At 35.9% G+C, this 20775-nt stretch overlaps 1 protein-coding gene and 1 pseudogene across 1 annotated transcript in view; one reads left to right on the top strand and one right to left on the bottom strand.

Annotated features, from left to right (window-relative positions):
* PKP4 (plakophilin 4) overlaps window positions 1–20775 on the top strand; it is a 245270-nt gene that overhangs the window by 99140 nt on the left and 125355 nt on the right. The gene's annotated exons all lie outside the window — the stretch shown is intronic.
* LOC111739342 lies at window positions 20015–20139 on the bottom strand (annotated as a pseudogene).

Here is a 20775-nt window from a genome sequence, read left to right as displayed (position 1 = left end):
TATTTTTGTTTGAAGTAGATACTGGATTATTCTTGCTGGTTTTAATCTTAAAAAAATTAACTGTAAATTCAGATTAAGTTGATGTTTCTTTGATCATTTATAATAGGAAGTCCTTTGACATTTGGATATTATTCATCAAAACTTTCTACATTTGACTCAGATTATTTTTTAAATGTTTACTGAGTTAGTGTCACTATTCTGTGATTATTTGAACTGAATTTTGTTTAAGTAGAGAATACTATGTGATAGAATCTAATTGGTATTAAATAAAATAATTTAAAAAATAATTTCAAATATCAGCCTTTTAGAGTGCCATTTAAAGTTCTTTTCCCAATTTATTTTTCTTAGTTTTATTTTCTCTCTTTCAAACAGCTTTTTTTTTTCATTTTTGTTTTACTCTCCTTGAAAACTGTCTTTTTTATTACTGCATTCAGAGAAATCCACAAACATGAAATGCTCAGGTAAAGATAGTTAAATGGCAAAAACTATAGGCACTGCATATTTTTACCTGTTACTTTTGGAATCTTCCTTTTGTAAGTAGTCACAGATATATGAGAGTTTGGTTGACATCAGTATACGGGAAAGAAAAGTGAAATTTTTGTTGGGACAAATAACATTATAGAGTATGAACCAAAAAAAGCAGTGGGCAAGCCCAAGTGAGGTGTCAGATCCATCCTGATTTCACTTTTGAGAAATAAAGATTCCCTCTCAGGCAGTATAACTGGATGGAGAGAAGATAGGAATAGAAAAACAGCATGCTGAGTATTGGGGTGGGGATAGATTATGGATAATAAGCAGTAAGGTATGATTTACAGATAAAGAGATGGTAAAAACATAGGCTTGGAACATATGCAGAAATGGCTGAAATATCAAAGTTCAGGTGTAAAAGGTAAAAGATGGGTTGGAATCATAAAGCACAAGGCTAGAGTAAGTCAAAGCCCCTTTATTTTCCCCCCAATGTTAATTCTGTCACTGGACACTGAGTGATTTTTAGAAAAGGCACTTGACTTAGCATTCCGACTTCCCAGTGACAGGGTAGCCACAGACAATATTGCATGCCATTGAGAGAATGGCCTTTAAAACTGACCAATCATCTGGCTTGAACTTTGAACTCACTTTTAAAAGGTAAGTATTCAATCAGGATAGTTACTTATAATATAGCAAGTATGTTTCAAGCATTTTATCATGAGACCTTATGAAATGCAAATTTGTTTTCTTTGCATGTTTTAAAGGGAGAAAATTGACTAATAAAGAACCTGAAAAATAGTACATATAACATTACTCTTATACCAAAACCAGCAGAAATATTACAAATAAACTACAAATCAGTATGTCTCATAAATATAAATGCAGAAATTTGTTAGAAAATATTACCAACTCCAATCCTACAACATGTAAAAAGTTAATTCGGTATGACCAAATGTGGTTTAGCCTAAGAATGCAAGATTGGCTTAGGATTTGAAAATTAAGCAATGTAATTCACTGTGTTAATAAAATGACGGAGGAAACCCATGTTATCATCCAAATAGATAAAGAAAAAGCATTTGATAAAATTCAACACCCATTGATGATGAAGTCTCCAACAAACTAAGATAAAGGGTATCCATGACAAACCTAGAGATAATTAAATATAATGCAATGATGAAAAACTAAATACTTCCCCTCTAAGATTTTAGCCAGTACAATAAGACAAGCAAAAAAAGGGCACAGAGATTGGAAAGGAAAAACTCTTTTCTCACAGAAGACATGACTTTATATGTAGAAAACTCTAGAGCAGAAATTGGCAAACGATAGCCAAATTTAGGCCATTAGCTATTTTTATATGACCTGTGCCAAGGTGGTTCTTACCACCCCCTCCCCCCCTTTTATTTGGCTTGTGCAAGTGTGCAATAAATACAACCATGTTGGAAAGCAGCTTGGCAATTTCTTATAAAGTTTACCATATACTTATCATATGACCTAGCAGTTTTCCTGGATATAACTCAGGAATGAGTGAAATAAATATGTCCACACAAAAACTTGCATACAGATGTTTATAGCACTATTATTTACAGTATCCCCAAGTTAAAACAACTTAGTTGTCTGTCAGTAGATGAATGGATAAACAAATTATATTTTATCTTCCTACTGCTCAACAAGAAAAAAATTACTGAAACAACATGAACGAATCTCAAAAATTTGCTGAGTTAAAATCAATCAGGTATATGAGTACATACTACATTATTCCATTTACATAAAATTTTAGAACAGGAAAAATTCATCTATAACAATAGAAAGTGAACCATGGTTGCTGCGAAGTAGGGAGAGGGGCAGTACTGGAAAGGAGGTAAGGCAGTTTTTGGAGAATAACACTCAATCTGATTGGAGTTGTGGTTCATTATTATGTACATTTAGTAAAACCCATCAAACTCTGTACCTTTAAAATGCATGTATTTTATTACATGTAAGTTATATCTCAACGAAGTTGACTTCAAAGTAAAGAATATTAATGTTTTTTTAGAATCCCAATATGATTTGGCTTAAACTAGACTCTGAGCTTCAGCAAAGCACAGATTCTTTGGCAGACGTTTCTTTGTACTTCCAGCATGCAGCTCTGTACTAGGCAGCCAAATAATTTTGAGCAAATGTCTCAGCGATCACTAGAAACAAGGTGACATAATAGGCTGGGAGTAGAAGGAAGCTCCTTTGAGTTAAGCCAGGGAGGCTCCAAGGACCAGCGTTCAAGTGTAGCCGGGGCTGGGTGAAGTTGTTGGATATAAAACTTTTGTTTTAGATTTGTTCATCCTAACATTTATTTTTCTGTTCGAGAGGAATGTGTGTAATGTAAGCTTCCACGGCCAGAATTACAGATAAAGTCTTTTGGATGATAGACAGGGATTCAGACGGTTAACTGTCTGTGGAGTACTTTATATAGGAAACGATTTTATTGAAATAACCTAAGGAAGCCTGTATTGGTAGTTTTAATAAAATCAAGCCTTACTTATCTATTTGAGGACCAGGATTATAGAAATAACATCTTATGCTTTAGTGGTTTAAGATTGAAACAGTTATATTCATATTTACTTATGAAGAAACAAAATTGGTGGATAAGTAAAACTTTAACCCTGTGGAAAAATTTAATATTTGTATTTGGTTTCTCTGTGTTAATGCTGAAGAAATTGCTTTAGGTTATACAACCTCATAAATGTTAAGTTTCCAGTAATGCCAGAAAGGTACTTCTTCTACAGGGGAGGATCATGTTTAATTTCATGTCTGAAAAATAAACTTGAGTCAGCGTATTGTTTTTTAGTTCTTTGAAATTTTATTGCACTATTTTTCAGAGTTTTGGGGAAAATTCTCAGTGGCCCTGCAGACACACCCCTGTTAAGGGATGAGTACTTTAGTTAATTCCCACCCCTCACTCCCCAATTTATATTTAGACTCATTCCCTCCCCTGTGCTGTTCTGCACTCTGGGTACTGCTGGGCCTACAGATAGTTAGATGTCGTCGCCCCTGCCCCTCTGAAGTCATCCATAGTTCATTCTTTTTCGTTTTACCCTAATAACTCAGTGGCTCATTTTTGCCTTGTGAAGAGTTCATGCATTTGATTATATGGGATTTTTTGGATCAACAGATGTGGTTAATCCAAGGGATGCATCCTTGTTTTTATAACACCTCTTGTAACTGGACTTAGACGTGTCCATGAAGAGAGAAGAAAATTAACTCCTACTTCATTTATTTACCTACAGTTTTCCTAATGAATGTTGGCAGTGAGTTGGTACTTAATTGATACATACCAGACCTGATATTTTGGCAGACGGGGCTTGCTTCCTTCTTAATGGAGTTAATCTAGCCTTCTTCTGGCAGCCTTACTCTCATGCATTAAAAACCAGATCAGGATTTCTTGGGATGTGATGGATAGAGTGCCCTCCTCAGGATCATCCAATATGTCTGCTTGTGAAAATAATCCTAAAATGATGAAATTGGGGGTGGGGGAACCCACATTTGACATTCATCATAGTAATAATTGTCTCTGGTAACAATCATCATGGCTGCTAAAACTAGTGGGTAGGTATGATGAGAAACAGGATATTTAAATAATCTATTTACATAGTCTGAAAGTGTCTCCTCACAAGATGTTATAAATTACAAAGGGGAAAAATAGTTTTATAGTGGAAAAACCTGGCACAGGCCACCTAAACCAAGTGATCCAAGTTAAAAATAGTAACAGTGGGACAAATCAATACCATGCATCTTCTCCGACTTTCTTTTTCCCCAGCGTCACATACATAGATGAATTTGAATAAGGTAAAATCTAAGTATAATTTCTTTCCCTCTGGCCCTTTCTGTGCTTAAAATGTCCTAACTGGTATCTCTGGACCATGATTTCCAGGATGGAGTAAAAACTTTGGTTGCCTTTCAGACTATGCTATATACCATAATATGTCAGCACTTTTTGAGTGGTGTATTTTCTGTACCTTGACAACATACAGATACCTTAATCTTATCCAGGTAGCTCATTTGCTAGCTGTTACCCCTCTGTACAAATGTCATTTTTAAAGTTTTGAACAGTATGGCTTTTTTGGTTGCCAAGTAGGGCTCCTGGAAGGAGCACAGACACTTATAAGATGTCCATACAGACCTACGTAGGATTTGTTTGTTAGGGCTAATTGGCAACTACCTGTTTATTGCTGTAAGACCTCCACATCTCCTGGGTTATATTGGTCGCCACCAACACTTGGCTATTTCCTAGATGAACTTATTCTTCGAATAAGTGCTTTCAGGGGTCCAGCGCTCAATGTGAGATTCTCTAGTCACTGTTAACCCCCTGTTCGTAGAAGAGTGAAGGCCGGTCATCATCTCCCCTCCACATGTGGCTCTGCATTTAAGATATCGACAGAATCACCAGAGACTAGCTCAAACACCTCGTAGCTTTTTATGGGTAGGAAACATGTTTTATCCTCCTATAAAATTCATTTTAAATAGACAAATTTGAGGTTGAAAACAGACAACTTTTTTCTTATTTATAATGTATTAATAAGCAGAGGGAGGAGGTAGAAATTGATTTAACTACATAGCCCAGTAATTAATCTTTCATGTTGACCAGTTTGGAAAGGATCGTTAATATTCCAGTGCCCATATTTTGCATTTATTAACGAAATTTAAAATTAAAAAGTTTTCTTGCTTTAATTACGATGATTTTAATGAAGATATAGTAGCATACTTCAGTAAAATTTTAAAAATATATTAATATATAGAAACAAAATATCCAGGTCAGGAAAAATATTTATGATTATGCCTAATATATATGGCTGTGGTTTTAAAAAGGATTCTAAAATCAGTCAACCTAATGTAAATGGCATTTTACCTCAGAGCAATGTAGCTAATGGTCACAGCATCGTAGAGAAAACACCAAGAGGGTCTGGTGCACCAGGCGGATCAAAACCTCACTCTTCTGAGGCTCCTTCTCTGGCTCTGCTCCAAAGGTACATTTATAGATCTCTCAGGAGGGAAAAATTATTCTGCTGCCAAGGAGAAGTTAAATTGGACAATCTATTAATGTGGAGAAATGTTGCCTGAAAGGTAGAAGTATATTTATAATGCGCATCAAAGTGGATTTATGAGTGAATATATAGCAATATTGCCAGAATTAGAAGAAAGGCACCTGTAGGTTAAAATGTCACAGCTTAAAAAAATATGAAGATGTGTGTTAATGTTTTAAGGTATGTTTATTTACATATAATTTACGCACAATAAAATGTACCCTTTCAGTCAATGGTTCTGTGAGTTTTGACAGATGAATACATTCATGTAACCACAATCAAGATACAGAACATTTCCATCACCCCAGGAAATGTTCTGTAAAAGATTTTTCAAAAGTTGTGAGTCTTTGGACACTGTGACACAACAAACAATTTGCCACTGTGGCTGTAACTCCCTGATGGGGTGATTTTCAGTCCTCTTTGGCTATACTGTTGGCAAGGGTCGCAGCTTGGGATCTTTTCAATATAAGACCTTTCTAGTTTGACAGATTCATGAACTCTGCTTCTCGGGCTCAATGGAGAATTCCTAGCACTCTGTGTTCCAGTGAAAAATAATTGTTCGAAACTACTCTTATCACTAAAGTTCTCTAGCTGCGGATTTTAAAGTTTATGCAGGACTGGGCATTTATATTTTAAGTGTTTAACATTATTGTTGCTTTGTTAGTTTAGGTTTACAAAATGAGTACTTTAAGAGAAAGTCTATAAACTTCTGGAAAACAAATGGGGGGCCCTGCCTGGGAATTCACAGTGTAGGCAACCTGGCCTTTTAAAGATGTGAATAACAGACAAAGGATTAGCTTTGCTGCTTATTTATCAAAAATACAACCATATATTCAAAGCGACTTGCAGGAATCATTGTTTTTTAGAATAACATTTTACAAATATAGTTATTTAGTGGCCATTATTTATCCTTTTCACTATTAAGTATTATGATCATTCTCTAACATAACTCTGGTTTGCCTGGTAGGCTTAAATGGAAAAGAACAGTTTCCTTTCTTAGCGTTAAAATTCCCATCAGGCCTGTGGTCTTTGGGTTAACTTTACCGAAGCAGTGAAAGCTATTAACAAAGACACAGTTTTTATTTGGCCATTACAGCTGCTCTACATAAGAACCCCAAACTGTTTGCTTCTGGATTAGAGAAAGGCATTAATTTGTTTAGCACTACCAGTGCTTCTCTAAATGTTCTCTTCTTTCCTGTAGCAGCAAATGAAAACGGGGGAGCCAATTTCTTGGCTGTGAAGCCACTCCCAGGGAAATTAATCAAACTGGAGGGGACTTAGCTACCTGCTGCTCCACTAAAACCATCTCACCAGTATTCTCCCATCTGGTATTTGATCACCTGTGGCCCTTCTGTATCCCAAAGAGCGAGAGTGTATACTGAATATAAGTAAATTTTAAAAGAGAGATGTCAGCCACTTATTCACCTTAGCTCCTGAGTCAAGCAGATATTTTCCTAAAGAGTAGTTTTCCAAAATAAAAGCATATCCGTTCCTAAAATCTTCACTTTCTGCAAAAAATTTTTTAAAAACTCTTTGCAACTGTTTATATTTGCTAATTTCCCATTGCTTATTCTACTTAGCTATACTATCGATCTCATTTTAAAATCGTTTGCAAAGCTAATTACATTTACTGTAATTAATACATAAATGGAAACACCAGAATAAGTATTTCACATTAACGTAATAACTTAAGAAAGTAATTTTGAAAGAGCAAAATTCTGTTAACGCTTTTTTATAGACGTGATAGACTTGTAGTAAATTAATATGCTATACCTCTATACTGTGATTGTGGTGGGCAAAATAATGCTCCCCTCTCCAAGAATATGAGGTCCTAATATCTGGAGCTTACAAATGTTACTTTATTTGGAAAAGAGATCTTTATGGATATAATTAAATTAAGGTCCTTGAGAGGGAGAGATTATTCTGGATTATCCAGGTCAGCTCTAAATGGTCTTCATAAATGTCTATATAAGAAAAAGGCAGATTGGGATTTGACACATGTACAGAAGGGAAGGCAATGTGAAGGTGGAAACAGAAATTGCAGTTACATAGCCACAAGCCAAGGTATACCAGCAACCACCAGAAGCTTTCAGAGGCAGAGAACAAATTCTTTCCTTCAACCCCTAAAATGAGAATATCTCAAATTACAACCTTGATTTTAGCCAAGTGAAGCTAATTTCAAATTTTTGGCCTCAGGAACTGTGAGAGCATAAATTTATATTGTTCTTATCCACCAGATTTGTGGTAATTTGCTATAGCAGGCATAGAACACTAATACAGGTTTTGATACCAAGAGGTGGGAATGTCGCTATAATAATGTGGAAGTGGTTTTGGAAATGGTTAATGGTTAGAGGCCAGAAGAATTTTGAAACGCAAAGTAGAAATGGCCTAGACTGCTTTAAATAGACTTTTGGAAGAAACAGGGACATTAAAGTTCCTTCCAGTGAGAGCTCTGAAGGAAATGAAGAATATGTAATTGGAAACTAGAGGAAAAGTGATCCTTGTTGTGTAGTGGGAGAAAACTTAGCCTAATTATCTCCCACAGTTGTGTAGAAAGCATGTAAGCAATGAACTAGGATATTTCGCTGAAGAGATTTCTAAGCAAAATGCTGAAAGGGCACCCTGGTTTCTTGCAGATTGCCAGAGGAAACACATATATTGAGGCAGGAACTCTAATGCTAACATGAACCACAACTTGATGATTTGGAAAATTCCCAGCCTATCCAGATTACCACAGACACTAAAATTAGGAAATTCATTGTTAGGAAAGTGTACTCTGGAGAGAGCCCCAAAGGTATAACTGGACAACCTTTAGTGCTGGAAGGATTAGGTATGTGATTCATGGATCCCCTCAACCATCTCAGCAGAAAACAGTATTGGAGATGGGATTATCCGTGAAATATCTGTGGAGGACCCTCTTGTTTAATGGCATGAATGCAAGGAGACCCACAAGGTTTTTGAAAATATTACATCAGCAGAAACAATGCCAGCTTGACTGGAAGGGCAGAGCAGGATGGAATGTGAGAAAGCGGTTGGGCTTCCAAAATTCTGTAGGCAAAAATCAGGCTTATGAAACTACTCAGGTGCAATTATGTACTAATCTTCAAGAAAAAGGAAAAATGACTCCAAAGATAGAGTCTCAAGCCACAGGGTATTATTTCCAGGCCTTGCCCTACTGGATTTTGAAATGACTTGGGCCGAATGACTGACTCCCTTGCCTTCCATTTTCTCCCTTTTGTAATGGAGATGCCATAACTGTTATCCTCTGTCTGCCTTACCATCTTATTTTGGAAGCAGATAACTTGCCTTCTGGTTTCACAGATCAACAGATGGAGAGGAATTTTACCCCAGGATGGGTCATACCCAGAGTCTCATCCATACCTGATTTAGATGTTTAGATGATGAGATTTGGAACTCTTGAGCTGATGAAATCTACATGAGATTTGGTTCTTCTAATTGATGCTATAACAGGTTGAGACTTTGGGGGATGTTGGGATGGGGTGCATGTATTCTGCACGTGAGATAGACGATGAATCTTTGGAGCCAAAGTATGGACTAAGATAGGCATGATAATGGTGGCCATACATCCCTGTCTCCCCCTCCTCCCCGCCCCCCGCCAATCTACCCCAAGACATCAGGTCCTTATCTTTGGAAACCATAAATGTCACCTTATTTGGAAAAAGGGTCTTTGCAGATGTGATTAAAGATCTTGAGATGGAGAAATTATCCTGGATTATCCAAGTGAAACCTAAATGCCATCACAGTTGTTCTTATAAGAGAAGCAGAGGGAGATTTGACATGCACAAGAGAAGGCAAATGAAGGTGGAAGCAGAAATTGGAGTGATGAGGCCACAAAGGAATGCTAACAGCAACCAGAAACTAAGCAGCGAGGAAGGATTCTCCCCTGGAGACTCCAGAAGGAGTGTGGACTTGTGGACACCTTAATTTTGACCCAGTGAAATTTATTTTGAAATTCTAGTTTTTAGAACTGGGAAATAATAAAGTTTTGTTGTTTTAAGCCACCAAATTTATGATAGTTTGTTACAGTAGACATAAGAAACTAATAAAATGACCCCTTTGCAGGTAGCCTTTATTAAATGTTGGTGTTATTTTCCATTTGTTTGATTTATCCCAGGTTATTGCTAGGAATCATCAAATATTTTGAGGAAATACTAGATTCTGTTTTTAGGTATTTTTCCCTTTTGTCAAAAGACAATTTAGTAATTTCTCCGCTTCATTGATTTAAAAAATTTGATTCCTGGTTTTGACATATATTTCCTTATCTGACAATCTTTATTCATTTTTCAAGGAATTCACTGCCTATTCTTCCTCTTGTGTAGAAATAATTTTTAACGGTATTAACCTTGGTTTATATTTACCTTATGAGGACTTTAGATGTATATAGTAAAAGAACTTTAAAAGACATTGAAATTATCTTAGCTGTCTTAATCAGAGGTAGACTTCAATTAAGATTTAAAATTATTGTAATTAAAGGGCAGTGTTATGTAATACTTTCAAGTTAAAAATATACTGATAAATATATTCATTCTTTCAACATACTCTTAGTAGAAGACTAGAAAGAGCACAGTAAAGAAGAAAAAATTTAAATGCATGGTCCTTGCCCTCATGGAGCTTATAGTGCTTGTGACTCAGATTCAGCTATTCTAATCATTAGAATTTAGCTCATTATCTGATTTAATAATGGTTTCTTTCCTAGCTCTCTTTTCATAGTTTTTGACTATGTTAGGCTTATAATCTGATGGAGGAAGGCACACATTAAACAAGTAACCCCCACCCCCAAAGTGTATTATATATGTGAATTGATTTTGAGAAGTCTGTTAAAGGCAAAGAGTGGACATTGTAGGTGAATGTTACTTTAAATAGATTTTCAGGTAAGGCCTTTTTAAAGAGGTGACATTGAAGCTAAAACATGAAGAATGAATATTCTTTTCCTCACTTTTCTCATTGCTGACTTTATTCTGAGGTAGGAAAGTTCTTTAAAGTAAAAGATCTGTGAGCTTCTATCCTCAAAATATGTCCAGATTGGCCAGTTATTCCATTGGCCAACCATTCCATGATCCATACTCTGCCCTCATCCACTTTTAGTCTAAATTCACAGAAACCTCCTAATTTCTCTTTCTACTTCTACCCTTTCCTGTCTACATTTTAGTCTCAAGAGGGATGCTTTTAAAGGGGAAATCAAATTTGGGCGTGCTTCGGCCCAAATCTTCCAATGATTTTTCATTCTCAGAGTAGAAGCCAGTGTCCTTCCTTATAAGGGCCCCCGAAGACCTCTGTGATCAGTCCCTCGATTTCTCTCTGTCCTGGTCTTTCTTCTCTCCCTCACTCACTGCTCCTGCTACACGGGTCTCCTCAGTGAACCTGCCAGGTGCATTTCATGGCCTTTGCATGTGCCCTTCCCTCTGCCTGGAAAGCCCTTCTAATTCTGCCTGCCTCGATTTCCCACTTCCTTCTAGTTATGATGCATTTGGTAATCTCTGCAGGATATTATCTGGGTACTTACTTACTGTATTCATATAATATCCTGCAGAGATTACCAAATGCATCAAGTACCCAAACTCGGAGACAGAAAGGAGTTGCTGGTGGGAGAGCCATATAGGAATGTTAAGAGTAGGGTTGTTTGTTTGTTTGTTTGTTTGTTTGTTTGTTGGCTCTAAAGTCCAGTAATCTGCAGATATTACCTGATCACACTGTGGATCAGGGTTCCCCTAACTGTGCCAGGTTGTGACTACCTGCACACTGAGTGTAAGATCTGTCCCAGCAAGGGACATAGGACTGCCAGCTCACCTTTTGAGGCCTAAAACCATCTAGAACACAGAGTACCCACATACCTGCACCTGAAGGTCAACAGGATGGCTGTACTCAGCCGTATACATTCCTTCCCCCCTGATAATCCATAAGTTTTTGCCCTACTTTTAGAGACTCTAAGGACTCAATCTCTCATACTTCATATTGTCCTTATCACCAGAAGTCCACGCTTGTCTGGTTTTCCTGTTAGCTGGCAATCTCCTATCCTACCCTTCAGTTTGTCCTCTTGTCCAGTCTAACTCCCATCCTCCTATGCTCCCTCCCAAACTCTTCTCCATGTCCTCTGGAACTCTTGCTTTGTGGTCAGCCACTAACCCCACATCCTCATCTCCCTCATATCTCTCCTTCCCCACTTCCTAATAGCAGCCTGGCTGTCCCCTGAGGAGACTTCACATCGCCTGTAGCTCACTCCAAAGGCATCTGGTTATTCTCTTAACCTCTGGATTTCTAGAACTTAGGAAATGAGGCCATTATTCTCCTTGCTCCCCAGTAATTTATACGTGTGCACCCTGCACACGTTCCTGCTCTGAGACTTTCATGCCTGGCTGTACCATCCTCTCTCATTGCTGTTGTTCACCAGCCTTCTTGTTACTCAGTCTTATTCACTGAAGGCTCGACTCCCAGTTCATGGCCGATTCTCCAGGTCACCTCTGCCATGAGTCTGTAGGTGACTTCAGTATCCACCTCAACAGCCCATCCAGTCTCTGACAGAGCAGTCCCTTGGCATCCTCATATTGAGGGACCTTATCCTTTATATGTTGTATTCTTAGATCCAAACTCTCTGTTCTTTAGCTCATTTCCTTGATACTGATACAGAAATAATTCTTCATCTTCATTTAAAATGCCTCGTTCATTAGTCTTGTCACTTTCTCTAAACTTTGTCCAACCCTACTCTTAATATACCAAACTCACATGGTTCAAGAATAGGGAAAGTGGATCTTGCTACAGGAAAATCTGCATGCCATATTTAGAAGGTAAAGAGATGCTAGGAGGCAAAAACAACCAGTGTCCACTATATAATACTGGCAACATTGTATTATGATTATTTTCTATTTGTTTGCTTGAAATAGTCCTGAATATTCTAATAGTATTAATAAATTCTAATTGTCCCTTAAAAACCTCGTTTAATCAATTAAATATAAGTACTTGCTTATTTAGTAAAGTTCAAGGAGTTTCCCAGTCTTCTAAGAAAGCCAAATATAGTTTCAGCCAAAATGGAAGAAAGGAAACAAGTGACTTATACAGATTTTAAGTGCTTACAAAGTAATTAAGGTTTGAGATCGTTCAGTCAGTTATTTCTTCTTTGGAGTCTGTCTAGTTTATTTGTAATTGAGCCAACTGTCCTCCTGCCCAGTGGGCTTCTGGGACACCACCTTTTCTATACAGCAGGTGTATATTAAGGAAATGTAAACTAATTTTAATAAAAGAGCAAAATGTAATTAGGCAAATCTGCTACAGAAACATCATATCATGCATTACAAAACCAAATGTAAATAATTTGTATTTGATACACACCATTGGGTATCTCTAATAGCATAATATCAAAATTGGTTATGTAAAAATAACTCATGAATGCTCCTCTGTCCTTTTTATTTGAATATTTGTGAAATACTAACTCTGTCTCCAACACCATGTATAGCCAAATATGGGGGAAATTGGTTAAATTTATTGTATTTGGACATGAAGATGAATGGTGAGAAGGCAGACTCATCTGGGTTTGCTTCGAGTTCGTTTTCTGATGTTTGTGATAGATTTTGCCCATGCCGTCTGTATCCTCACCTTGTTTTTTCCATGGTTACTTTAGCTGCTGTTTACCTAACTCTAGGTACTTTAATGCTTCTTATCAAATTCTAAGGAATGTACATCTATATTGTCATAATCACAATGGAGGATTGAACAAATATTTATGAACCAGAATAAGGATTCAGTATTTATTTGTGATAAAGAGTAATGCCTTATATATCACGTTACTACATTGTGACATTGGCAAGTTCTGAAATAGTTTAAAGCTGTCTCTCTTGTTTTCTCAATAAAAGGGAAATGGGCTACATACAATTAAACACATCTCAGTGTGAACGTACGTGTGAAAAGTATCTTCACACAGGATAGTTTATTTTTTAAAGTTCTTTCAATACACTAATAGCATACAATTTAGTTTAACAGCTCAGTATGTTGTAATCAAGAGTGTGAATAGGCAATCAAATTCTTCTGTGAAATTCTACTCCCCAAAGAATTTATGGCAAGCCTGTTGCTATGGCGCAGTCTCACCTGGGACTTGTTTAGCTTCTTTCTCAATCAAATATATTGACAATAATGAGTTTAAAAACAGAAATCCTCATAGTAAATTCAGAATGGAAGAATTCAGATAAATAAATGAAGCGATGTGGTTCTTCCTTCTTTTTCTACTTTCACCTACGGGTTCTTATTTGTGATCCCAAGAGGGTTAAGATCACTGAAGGCATTACTGTCTTACTGTGGAATGAGTGGATGTCATATAAGGCACTGTTAATCAGATGGGAAACTATGGAGATAATCTCTAAAAAGCTGCAAACTAGATTCTGTCCATCCACAGCTGCTTCCTTGGAACTTTAGAAACTAACTGTGTTGGTTGTTTGAGACCTTCAGGATACTATTTAGTCGTGCCATCTTATTTAGATAATGCCAAAGAAAGGCTTCTGAATCACAGTTTTTAAATTGAAGGAGATGATCACAGCAGAGTAAAGTAACAAGCCAGGCAGTGCAGCCTTTGATGGATGGCTTTGGGTTATATTGTTTTTAAGAGATGATTATCTTCCTCTTGCCTCTTTGAAATCAATTTCATTGCCACACTCTGTAGGTCATGGTGTGAGGCTGAAAGACAGTGATAAAGGGCACCAACCCTGGAGTCATTTCTGTCCCTGCTCATCATCTACCAGGTGCGTGACCTTAGACACTCATGATCAGCATCTCAAAAACAAGAATAATAATACGTCCCTCTGGGTGGTTGTAGAAATTAAGAAGTGTTTAGCACAGAGATGTCATTCATTGGGTATTGATTTTACTCATCATTTATGATATGTGTAGAAGTATTAGTACAGTATCTGGCTTATAATAAGCACCTAATAAATAATAGTTAATAATACTAGTATCAGTGTAATTCCTTAAATGAATTTGTGCTAAATACAGTCTTATTAAAAACACAGGAGGAAATGTAAGGGAATGGTTATAATTTGATGTATTCTGTCTTAAAATATTTAGTCATATGAATGAGAATGGAGTATTGAGCAGAAAATATCCAACCCATTCTGTGTACTGTCCTAGAGTGTAAGGCTGTTGGGACTAGAGTCATCGGCCCAGCAAACTTTGCAATGAAAATGTCATTGTCATTAAACCCAGCTCAATATGTGCCTTTCTAAAACACTGTTGTTCAAACCAACTTAGTGTGTGAGGCTGAAACAATGGTAATTTTGCCAAATCACGTATTTTTGCCTACTATTTGATATTCTTGACGTTCGTTACACAGTACTGTTAAAATGCTTTGTTTTCATTATAAATACATTATTTTATTTTAAAAGATAGGTGTCACAGGTATGTATTTAAAGTGATAATTTAAGCTTAGTTTCATGGACACTGAGGGATAACCATAGACTGCCATGTGGTGATCTGTAACTGTTTTATTTACTCTGCTGATAGATTCAGAAGGTCTCCTCTGGCAAAATGTATTATCCTTTCTTTCCAAAGGAACCCAGTCTTCTCCTTCTTGCTCACATGTACATGCATGCAGGCAGTCATGGCCCCAGGCACTAAGGCTAGTGGCACCTCTGAGGCAGGTAAAGGCCAGCATACTGGCCTCTGCTTACCTGAGCCTCAGGCCTGGGCAAAAGCGCTGACTGAACCTGATGGTCTGCTGACCATTTGCACCGTGCATTCAGCTCAGAGGTAGCATTCTCTCATCACATCAACTTCCTGCCTTTAAAAGGAGAGAAGATAGTTCCAGAATTCAGTTCGATCTTTTCATATCTGCCAACTGGAGGTATGAGTTGTGGCATGAAAATTACTGGTCAGAATATCTTCAAAAGACAAGAGGAAAAAGTTGTTTTACAGTATTTTTGTAAAATAGACACAAGGAAGAAATGTCTCTTTTTAAAAAATTGAGGTGTACTTGACATACAACATTATATTAGCTTCAGATGTACAATATAATGATTCAATATATGTATATGTTGTGATGAGAAATATTGAATAAAGACTTTGGGTCATCTTAAATCAGTACCTGAATATTAAAGAACAACTTAACATATTTACCCACCATCCCTGTACTGTTCACTGGCATTAATATTTTGATATCTTCATGCTAGCTATATAAAGAAATTATGCCTTTTAATTTTGTGAGAATCTCTAAATTTGCTGAGATGACTTGTTTTGAAGTTTAATCACTAGAAAATAGACATGTGATAGTAGCAAGAAGCAAACATTTTTCTCTGTCATTTGTCATGAATGGTACTTCGGCCACTACTTTCTTCATGTGATTATATATATAAAATCGAATCCTCTTTATATGAGGATTAAGAGTTTAGAACAAAAAATGACAAATCAGAGCTACTGAGAACAGAATAGAATCAGAAGGTAAAAGAAATAAAATTATTAACTGAGTGGTATAATAACATTATACAATGCTAAGAGCTTAGTAAAAATGGAATCCAGGACATCTATCTGTCATGCAGTTTACTTCATGTTTTTCTCCTCTACTTAGGAATTGAAAATATATCTCTAAATTTTTGGTGAGCGAACCTCATGGGGGAGAACATGGCATATTTTTTAAACGTATATATTTTTTACTTTATAATGCCTGTCTTTAAAAATAGTTTGACAGTTTACAGAACATTTAGCATCTTGTTCATATACTCGACACCAACTTTTTTATGCTGTGGGTATTATTTCTATTTTACGTATTAAACTGTGGTTTATAGATGTTAAAACAATATTATACAGCTAGTAAGTGACACAGCCTAGATTCAGATCCAGGTTGGACCCCAATCCTATGATCCGTCCATCTTTGTTCTGGTCTACCTCAAATCGTATGCTTTAAAGAGGCCTACAAGTATTTAAACTCCAGGACCTGGATGGGCAAACCCTGGCCCACAGGCCAAATCTGGCTCTCCACCTGGTTTTTTTTTTTTTTTTTCTTTTACATCGTCAAGCTAAGAATACTTTTTACATCTTTAATGGTTTAAAAATAATCAGAAGACAACTATTTCATGACACCTGAAAATTAGATGAAATTCAAATTTCAGTATTTATAAATAAAATCAATTGGAACATAGCCACACACATTTGTTTGTGTTACCATATGTGGCGGCTCTCCCACTACCAAGGCAGAAGTGGGTGGTTGTGACAGACCTACCTTATCGTCCACAAAAACCTAAAATATTTACTCTCCTGCCCTGTATAGAAAACGTTTGCCAACACCTGCTCTGTGATATTAGAGCAAAATCTGTGCTTAGAAGTTTTTATGGGACTTGAAAGTTCATTAAAGCTCTCACACACCTTAGAGACCCAACAGCTAGTGAGCCAGATGGTGTTTGCATTGTTATACCAAGCAACCAAGAAGTGGATGCCAAACCACATGGTCTCATCAGCACCACTCAGTTTTTCATGTTCACCAACTTTCTAGGCAGCTTATTTTATTTGGCATCTTGAAATGGAGATTTATTTTTGATATTTCAGCTTGACTGTTTTAATTCAATTCTCCACTGTCTTGAGGAGAAACTCCCTGTAAAATTTAGACTACTCTGCTCTCATGGCCCCCACACAGCCTTCCTGGGTTTGATTGTGGAGCTCATGCATGCATTCTCTCATCCGTCTGTGTGTGTGTGCGCGTATGTGTGTCTGTCTGACTGACTGTCTCTCTCTCTCTTTCTCTCTTCTCTGTCTCTCTCTCTTTCTCTTTCCCCTCCCCTCAGTGTCCACCCTTCTCTCTCCTCATCTCTGCCAACCACAGTACCTGGCACATAGTAGGCACTCGAAGTTTAAACAAAAGAATGAATGTATAATCAAATTAGTCTTTTAAATTACAGAAGGGAAGCCATTAATATTAGTTTCATCCATGTCTGTAGGACATATAACCTCATGAAAGTTAATAGTATTTTGACAGAAGAAGCTAATAGAGAAGAAAATAGAAATGTGTATTTCAATATAGATTTTATTGGAGAATTTGGCTTAAATATGATATAGCATTTTGGGGTTTTTAAAAATACATAGAAGCAACTCAAATATCTATTGATGAATGGATGTATAAACAAAATGTGGTATATACATGCAATGAACATTTTTCAGTCTTAAAAAGGAAGGAAATTCTGACACATGCTACAACATAGATGAACCTTGAGGTCATTACCCTAAAGTCACAAAAAGAGAAATATTACATGATTCCCTTCATGTGAGGTACCTAGAATAGTCAAATTCACAGATACAGAAAATAAAATGGTGGTTGCTAGGGGCTGGGTGAAGGGAGAAATCAGGAGTTATTATTTAATGTTTATGGCATTTCGATTTGGGAAGATAAAAGAGTTCCAGGGATAGATGGTGGCTATGGTTGCACGACAGTGTGAATGTACTTAATGTCACTGAACTGTACACTTAAAAATTGTTAAAGTGATGAATTTTATGTTATATATATTTTGCCACAATAAAAATATGTATGTAAATATACATATAATCAGCTATTACTTTAAAAAATCATTTCTACTTTGAATACCTAATTAAAATTATACAGTACAAAAAATAACTACCCTTTCAGACTATAAATATTATTAGTTTATCAAATGAAAAGTTTACCGTTTGATGGTACCTAAGTAATTTGGCCTGACGTTATTTATAGTTTAAAGTTAAGTGTAGGGTCGTCTTCCATGTTTTACTTAGAAAAAAATATGTTGATATATAGAGTTTGTAAGAAAGGTTATGTAGATTTAATTTTGTAGTTACATTGAGCATAAGATGGTCTTTTCTTTCTTACTTGCTAGCAGCTTATGGAAATTAATTAAAACTATAGAGCAAGCTAAGAAGCACTATTCTAAAGATATCAGTTCTTTATTAAAGAGTCCTGCAGTTGCAAGAAAAATATGCAGTGCAGTGGGATCCATTAAATCAGTCAGTTCATTATATGATATATATTTTCAAATAGGATATTTATTATTGTGCTCATGTATTTCATGACCTTCATAAAAACATTCTTAAAACAGTCTCTTCTTTAATAAGTCAGAATTTAACTAATAGTAAAAATTAGGGTCTTAGTGTGGTTTTATAAGAGTAAACTATTTTATTTACAAATACCCAAGGTAAAATAAATATTTACCTTAAAAAATTTAAAATAAAAAGTAAGGCACCCTACAAATGCCTAGTCCTTCTTTCCAATTGTTAAAACTTTCTCCAAAATTAAGTTTCCCGAGTATATGTCAAGAGAACAATTTTCTATATAATTCATCATATATGTCTTTTTACACACACACACACACACACACCCAGCTAAACTTTATTTTCTTGAGTAATGTTTCTTGGATATTATTCAATATCAGTACATGTGGATTTACTTCAGTCCTTTCTAGCAATTACATGGAGTCCCATTTTATAGATGTGTAAATATATTTAACCAGTTCCTCATTAATGCATGTCAGATTGTTTCCAATTGTATCTGATAGGTTGGTTTTGTGTACTTTTCCAACTATATCCAAAATCTCAGCATTAGAACTGATGGGCTCATGGGTAGGTACATATTTAATTTTTTTAGATATAGTTAAATTACTCTTCCAAGAGTTTACACCAATTTTTATTCCCACAGTATCTTTTCTCCACACCCTTACCAATGCTGTGTACTTTTGAATCTGGTAAATGTTGTTACTTACTGTTAGAGTAGGTCTCTACAGGCCATTAAAATGTTATTGAATCCCTTTATTTATTTATTTACCTTTTGGAAGATCTAATTGATTTTATTAGGCGATTCATGAAATGGGCAGCACCCCATCTAGTAACTAGAAAGGCACTCCCTTGAGTACTTTAATAGCTTCAAAAAAGCAAAAATGTCAGTTCTCTTCATCAGAATACCATTTTCTAGGAATGGGCTGTTTCTTAAGCAAGATCTGTCCTGGTGGTATTTAAACAATACTTTACTTTTTTAACCCTTTTATTTTTCTTCTTAATTTTCAGAATTTACAAACTATATTTACAAACTATGTGCTTATTTATAGAAGGTGAAACAATATAAAGAGATAATATAAAAAATATAGGTAATTTCTCTATCCCACCCTCCTGAGGTAACCAATCTCAGTGATCTGCTGAGTTCCTACCAGTTTTCTCTATGCTCAAGCAAACCCATATAGAGTTGGGGTTTTTTTAATTTTGTTATTTTTTGTGTTTTACCCAGCTCTTCAACTGGCTTTTTCACGTAATTATATATAATATTCTTCTGAGGCAAGGTCCAGTTCATTCTTTTTAATAACTACATTGTAGTTATTACATGTAGTGTGGAGATTCCATAATTTGTTAAAATATTGCCATGTAGATAGATATTCAAATTGTTTATAATGCTGCGATTAATATTTTACATATACTTTTATTTCTGTAGATATCCAAAAGTGGAATTGCAAGGTTATGAGGAATATGTATTTTTTTAAATTGTTTTTTTAAAATGCCTACAACACCTGGTATTCCTAGGAGGTCTCCCATCCAAAGTACTAACCAGGCCCAACCCTGCTTAGCTTCCAAGATCTGACGAGATCGGGCACATTCAATTCAAGGTGGCATGGTTGTAGATGGAATATGTATTTTTAATTTTAGTAGATGTTACCAGATTGTTTTCCCAAAGGGTTATAGTAAAGCACACTCACATGAACATTATGTGGCCTTTTTCTGCCTCCTCTCCAGCCTTGGATGATACCACTTTAAAAATGTTTGCCAATAAGAGGAAAAGTGACATCTCATGAAATTGAGCAATATTTTTCCTGATATTTTGATTAGTGTTTACATTTTATCTTAGATGACCCTGCTTGTTTATACCATTTATCTATTTTTTACTATGTTTTTGTAAAGTTCGTTTATATGAGATTTTAAATGCATTATGTATTAGGTGTTACAAATATTTAATTTTCTCTTTTTTTGTCATTTAACTTAATTTGCATCATCTTTGGCATATGACATTTTGTTTTTATATAGATAGGTTTGCCCCTCTTATCCCTTAGAATTCTGGGGTTTCTCGTCTTATTTAAGGATGTCTCTATCATCCTAGAGTTAAAAAATACTCTCCTAGGTCATCTTTTTATATATTTGAGTATTTTCTCTACATTTATTATAGAACTTGTGTGTGTGTGTGCATATATGCATGTGTTCGTATGGTTTGAGGTAGTAATCTAGCTTTGTTTTCTCTAATTATGCCAGCAGTACTTTTCCCATT

This window comes from Pteropus vampyrus, unplaced genomic scaffold (genome assembly GCF_000151845.1).
Source record: "Pteropus vampyrus isolate Shadow unplaced genomic scaffold, Pvam_2.0 Scaffold2, whole genome shotgun sequence".
Taxonomy (NCBI): domain Eukaryota; kingdom Metazoa; phylum Chordata; class Mammalia; order Chiroptera; family Pteropodidae; genus Pteropus; species Pteropus vampyrus.
This window is presented reverse-complemented; position numbering and strand designations above follow the sequence as displayed.